The following is a 7,259-nucleotide window of genomic DNA, read 5'->3' as shown; positions in this document are numbered from 1 at the left end:
TGAGGCAAACAAACTTTTCATGTTTTGAGACAACTAAGGAAATCCAAACACCACCAGTGTGACAATAGTAATGAATTACTGTTGATAGTCTTAACTATTTGTGAAAACTTAGCATTGAGAGATATACAATAGAACATTCAATGCAATGGTTTTGCTGGCCATGCATGGAGAACTATTGAAGAGGTGAAAAGTGGCAAAAGCACAATCTCTCAACTTTTGTGAATATTGAAAATGCTCCAGGGCTTCCTTCTCAGTGAAGGAGCGCTTCTGCTCCTGCTCCTGCTCCCATCATGATATGAGGCACTGGGTTCCATCCTCAGCACCACATAGAAATGAATAAAGAAAATAAAGGTACTATGTCCATCAAAACTAAACATAAATTAAATAAATAAATAAATAAATAAATAAATACAAAAGAAAGAAAATGCTCCACTATTTTTTTTAAGTTATTCATAGTTCCATTTACTGATATGAAAAACCTTAAGACAAACTGTCACATAAGGCAGCAGGAAACAAGCCAGGTGCAAAGGCAAAGGCAAAGGCATGTAATCCCAATGGCTCTGGAGGCTGAGGCTGCAGGACTGTAATTTCAAAGCTAGCCTCAGCAACATAGTGAGGCCCTAAGCAACTTTGCAAGACTCTATCTCTAAATAAAAATTTTAAAATGGCCGGGGATGTGGCTCAGTAGTTAATTGCCCCTGGCTTCAATTTTAATTTATTTATTGGTGCCAATAAATAAATAAATAAGAATCAAAATTTTAAAATACCAGGGAACAAAATTTGAGTTCATTCAGGTAAATTTATGTGTTATATGTGCATGGTAAACACAAATCCAGGGTGATAACCTCAAATTAACTATGAAAATATTAATACTGAAGTCACATTAGACTATGATTTCCATGACTACTTCCTAATGAGACATTTCTGCATGACTTGAGTTTTAAAATAAACTCTGTTTTCACAATTTAGTAAAATAAAATTATTTCATTTTCTAAATGATACACAGGCACAAACATTAAGAAGCTCTACTAAGGTCCTAGGGGCATAGCTCAGTGGTAGGGTGCTTGCCTAGGATTATGAGTCATATTTGATCCCCAATACCAAAAAGCAAAAAAGAACTATAAGGGGCCAACAAGGAGGAGATTAAAGCTGCAGACCTTAGGTCAGTTGAGGGTCACCCACAGAAAAATCCAAACAGCATGGGGCAATAGAAGCAGATACCTTAACAAACAGTGGGCAGAGCAGGAAAGTTCAGAGAACAACAGACAGATCAGAGTCAGGAGAGGTATGGAGGGGTTGTGTGGGCAACCAAAGAATTCTGATTCTCCTTCACAAGACAAAAAAGACAAAGGAAAGAAAGAGCAGGCTGCTAAATTTAGCAACAAGATATTGAGGACCTAAAGGGAGTGCTCAGCATAGTATTCTATGCAAATAATGTAAATTTCCAGATGCGCCCCCAAGTCCTACAGGAGTTGAAGCACAGATCACAATCTAGGGGGAGAAGGAATGTTCCCAGAACAGCCAGAACACCCACAGGTTTTCTAATAAGACAGCTCAGACCTTGAGGCTTAAGGATAGTTTCCATCCCTTTGCTTCTAAAAAGAGATCAATCTGATGCTAAAATTTTAAAATTATAATCCCTTTACTCCACTGAAGAAGTACATGATGGAGGTACCACCACCCTTGTGTTCACAAGGGAATGAAAGGTCAGCAGTTTGTGCTAGATTCAGCATCTGTCTCCACACTGGACTTTAAAGCCATTCATAGAAGGTCACCCACAGGCCAAGAGCAGAGGCTCATGTTTGAAGGTCAACCTCTAGGGGAGCAGAGGCAGGAGGACTGAGAATTAAGTGCCAGTCTCTGATAAACCCAACCTGATCTTTTATTAAATTGGGAGCCATCTTGCCACAAAGCCATGAAAAGCTAATTTTGGCTTTACTATAAATTACTGCAAATTCTGAACCTGCTTGGAATGCCTGCCCGTGCCTTGAACTCACCCATGCCTGGCTCTCTGACCAGAGAGCAGCCCTCTCTGAAACTTTAGTGACACTTCATAAATATTGGCCTTCCCTGGCCAGACAACGACCCTCTCTGAGACTCTAATGGTCCTCATAAATTCTGATGTTGGGGCCAGCAAAAAATGTAAACTACCATTAGTGTGATGCTTGTCGGAGTTCTGTTATCTGTAACCCCCCTTTTGTGTAACTTTCTGGGCTATAAAGCTGGGCTGTAGGAAAGGTGGGGCTGCTGTCTTGTTCCCACCGTTTTGGGAGGAAAAGGCAGTCCGGCCGGTCAAAATAATAAGCTTGCTTTAATTTGATTTTAATTGGAGTCAGTGGTCTTTTCTTGCATCCTGGTCTAACATCTCAACAATTTATGAGGCCCTTACCAACTTGGTAAGACACTGTTTCTAAATAAAAAATTAAAAATTGTCTGGGGATGTGGCTCAGTGGTTAGGTGCCCCTGGGTTCAATTCCTGGTGCCAATAAATAAATAAATAAGAATCAAAATTTTAAAATACCAGGGAAAAAAATGTGAGTTCATTCAGGTAAGTTTATGTGTTATATATGCATGGTAAACACAAATCCAGGGTGATATCCTCAAATTAACTATGAAAATATTAATACTAGAATCACATTAGATATTATTTTCTCGAGTACTTCCTAATGAGATCTTTCTACATCACTTGAATTTTAAAATAAACTCTTTGTTTTCACAATATAGTAAAATAAAATTATTTCATTTTCTAAATGATACAGAAGAACAAACATTAAGAAGCTCTACTTAGGTGCTAGGGGCATAGCTCAGTGGTAGGGTGCTTGCCTATAAGTGTGAGGCATATTTAATCCCCAATACCAAAAAGCAAAAAAGAACTATAAGGGGTCAAATAAAAAAGATTAAAGCTGCAGACCTTAGGTCAGTTGAGGGTCACCCACAGAAAAATCCAAACAGCAAGGGGCAATAGAAGCAGATACCTTAACAGATCCTGGGCAGAGCAGGACAGTTCAGAGAACCACAGACCAATTAGAATCAGGAGAGGTAGGGAGGGGTTGAGTGGGCAACCAAAGAATTCTAATTCTTCTTCACAAGATAAAAAAGACAAAGGAAAGAAAGAGTGGGCTGCTAAATTTAGCAACAAGACACCTAGGACCTGAAGAGAGTGCTCAGCATAGTATAAAAATTTCCAAAGATGCCACCCAGTCCAACAGGAGTTGAAGCACTGGTCACAATCTAGGGGGGAGACGGGATTTTCCCAGAACAGCCAGAATACCCATAGGTTTTCTAATAAGACCACAGCTCAGACCCTGAAGCATTGAAGTGGTACTCCCTCTCTCCACAGGAAGGTCTTAACTGGGATTCTCCAGAAATCTTTACCATGGCTGATTTTAAGACTGTCAGCAAAAGAGTCTCTGCAAAAGAGTTCAATGTATAAACTTCCTATATTCTTGTTGCCCTGTTTTATTTGGCCACTGGCAGAGAAGATAGCAGAACTCCAGGTGCTGGACACCCCTTACTAGTTTTTCACAAAAATATTCAGTATACTACTTTGAATAAATGTGCAAACAAGGCCTCTGGCCTTGAGTTGGGCTTCACAGAGATGTCTATATTTTTAAGATAAGTTACAATTGGGTTCCTTGGTAACAACTGGCAGGGAGAGGAAAAAAGGGGAAAAGAAGCTCTCTCCTTTTCAGGTGTTGTCCTTGAAGAGTTGACTTGCCCAAAACAGTGAAAGAAAAAGCTGCTTTAATGTGAACTTCTGCAGACTGTGAACTTCTGAGACCCTCCCCTTACATGCTTGGTATAAAACTTTGAAACTTCCTGAACTCGGGATTCAGGGAATTGATTGATTACAGCAAAGGCTGTACCCTATGAACCTGGCTACAGCCAAATAAAACTGTTTCCTGCCATCTTCGGTGCCTTGCCTCATTCGTCCCTACAACTGATCAACCTCTGTTCGGTCCGGAGTACTGTCCAAAGTAGATGAAGCTGAAATGAACCCGGGGAGTTATCAGAGTAGTCTCTGCTCAGGGACAGCAAGTAGAGAAGAAACCGTGACTCGCTTTTTGTTTTGTTGGGAATTATTGGAATTTGGGCGGTATAGAAATTCTGTCCTGGCAATGTCTGTGGAAAAGTGTGTGAAACTTTGTTAATGAGACAGACAAAGAGAAAGGTTCCGACCCAACCCAAGGGCCAAAGCAAGTGCAGAATCCTGATCCAGGTTTTCCTGGTAACTATGGAGTGAAACTCACTCCACAAATATTGTGTACTCTGTGAATTAGAATGGCCCACCCAAGATGTGGGCTGGCCACCAGATGGATTTTTAGAAGAGAGAGTCATTTCTGAGGTCCTTTTGATTGTTGATGGAACCCCTGAACCAATTTGCTTATATTGATTGCTTGCAAGAGATAGTTCAGAAACAGCCCCCTTGGTTGAGAACCTGTCTAAATGGACAGTCCAAGCTGATGTTCACCAGGAGCATCTCTAATACCCAGCAGAAAGCAGCTAAACAGAAAATATGACTAGGAAAGGAGAAGGCAAACAGTTTTTCCTGTGAGCCAGAAGACGACCCAATCCCTTATGTGCCACTCTACCCAACTTTGCCAAGACCACTGCGACAATAGACTCTCCTTTCAGCTCCCTTGTCCTCAGAGGCAACAAATGATGGCCCCCAATACTGGCTATTCCTTCCTCTGTGATGTCCTCAGAGCTAAAGGCTTCCTAGGACCAAAGACTCTTTCACCTCCAAAGATGAAGGTAGAGGATCTGTCCTAAGACCATAGCCACAACTCAGATAAAAACTCTCCAGATGCCCCTGCAAGGGACTAAAGGACATACTCATGTTGACCAGAAGGGAAATGTCTGAGGGAGACAAGGCAGTTTTGTGTGCCAGCCTTTCACCACCACTGAGCTCATAAGCTGGAAAAATCATACTTTCTCCTACATGGAGAAAGCTTGGGCCATGACTGATCTGATGCAGCCTGTTATCCAGACCTAGGACAGGGCCTCAGCAAAGAAGAAGGTCTAAAAATGAAGAGATGTCAAGAAGCCCTCATAGAAACTCTAAAAGAAAAGTAAAAAGAGAACAAAACACACTGTCTGGGCCCTGAGCCCAAGCCTAAGCCCAGCACATCTGCAGACAATCAGAGCTGAGATAAGCCTCCCGCTGCTCCAGCATCTCCCTGTTGCACCCTCCATAGCCCTGAACATTTCTCTGGCAGCAATAATCAAAAGAGATGTGCCCAACTGACTCAGAGCTAAATGTCCAGGCCACCTTCACTGCCGCCCCTCCGTCTGCCCAGAGGTGTCTAGGGGAGGAGGGGCACATACAAGTGTAACAGCCACAATGCAAGTTGGTCAGTAAAGAAATGCACAGGTGCAAGCAACAGGTGATCAATGCAGCCTTAGTGGGACAGGCTCAGAGAGCCATTTGCCAAAAAATACCATCCTAGAGTGCTTTACTGAGAAGTGTGCCAGTGAGTTGATTAAGGTGGCCACCACAGTTTTCATCAATTGAGATCCAGAGACTCAAAGACAGGCAGAACAAAAAGATGAAGAGGAGGATGAATCTTCTTCAGTGGCCCTCACCACAAACCCAAGGTCACTCAAAGGGGGGGGGGTCTCACTAGAACAAAGCCAATGGTCCAAATGTTTATAAGAAAAAAAAGCGTGGCCAGAAAAATGGAAAGCCTCCAGTGGCCCCAGCAGGCAAGCACCCACTGCCATGCTCAAATGCTAAGCCTTGAACAGAGAAGGAGTGAATATTTTCCTCCAGCCTTTGGCCCCAGCCCCTCCTTTTAGTTTTTTCCCACTTGCTTGGAAGTTGATGATTGACGAATATGGCAGGGGTCCCATAGACACACAACTGCATCTGATGCTCAGGACCCAGCACCTCAGGAGGGCTCAGCTGCTGCGAGCCTCCAAATGAACCATGAATATGTTCATGTTAACAGCCGATAGTGGGCCATAGGGTGCTCACTCCAAAAGGACATGCCACCCTGGCTGCAAGCCACACACTGGAAGCCACCAGCAGTAAGGGCCACAGAGCCCCATGCACCCAGGCATACTGAACAAAAACACAAGCGGGCCAGCTACTATGGACAATTAGAGCAGGCTTCCACCTGGCAGGAGGAGAAAGCCACACAGTCAAGGAGCAACACCTAGGTGGGCACAATGTGGCTGCCACACTGGGACCTGCACGGGACCACACCACTGCCCTTCATCCTTGGCAGACAGCCCATGACGAGATTGACATAAGTGGCTTTTACACAAATGATGTGCCAGATCATCAGTCTCTGTTAAGATTTACATTAGATTTAAGAGTTGGAGAATCCTAGCAGCCAAGATCCTGCACTGGGAAATAACAACAACAACAAAAAATTCTGCATCTTAAAGCACCAGAGGCTCTATATATGCCTCCCTTCCCTAAATGACAGTATCTCCCAGGTGCTTGAGTACACCATCTTTGTGAGAGCACTGGACTCTAACGTAAAAGTCCACATCTATCAAGAAAAAGTCAAATACATTAGTCACCATCTGACTCAGCAACAGAACAGAACAACCACTGGGCCTCAAAAGAAACAGGAGATTTGCTCAATTCCAGTCCCTTCAACCTGCCATCAGACTAGAGAATTCTTGGGGGCTACTGAGTTCAGCCATATATGGATCCCCATCTTTCAGTTAAGACAAAACCCCTCTATGAAGCCACAAAGAGTGGAGAATGGGATCCTCTAATATGGGGGCCAACTAAGCAAAAGGCCTTTGAAGATATTAAACAAGCACTCACCGGTGCACCTGGATTAGGGCTCCCTGACCTCACAAAGCCTTTCTTTCTGTATGTCCATAATAGGTCTGGAGTGGCTATGGGAGTTTTGACTCAGATGCTGGGGACATGGAACCTTCCAGTGGCCTATTTGTCTAAACAGCTTGACTCTGTAGCAGAGGACTGGCCACCTGGATTACGAGCCCTTGTAGCCACAGCTCTTCTGGTATTGGAAGCTGATAAACTGGCCATGGGACAAAAGCTGGTTGTCAGAGTACCTCATTCAATTTGACATTGTTAGAATATAAAGGACACTATTGGTTGGCTAATGAAAAAATGGTCAAATATCAGGACATGATATGTGAAAATACACATATCCATGTCAAGGTCCTCAGAACTCTAAACCCAGAGAGTTGACAGAGAGGCCAGGTTACCTATCTGCAAGAAACGGGAAGAAAATCCAGCCCCATGTTTAAATGCTGCCCTTCTGTCTGGCTGA

This window comes from Ictidomys tridecemlineatus, chromosome 1 (genome assembly GCF_052094955.1).
Source record: "Ictidomys tridecemlineatus isolate mIctTri1 chromosome 1, mIctTri1.hap1, whole genome shotgun sequence".
Lineage (NCBI taxonomy): Eukaryota > Metazoa > Chordata > Mammalia > Rodentia > Sciuridae > Ictidomys > Ictidomys tridecemlineatus.
This window is presented reverse-complemented; position numbering follows the sequence as displayed.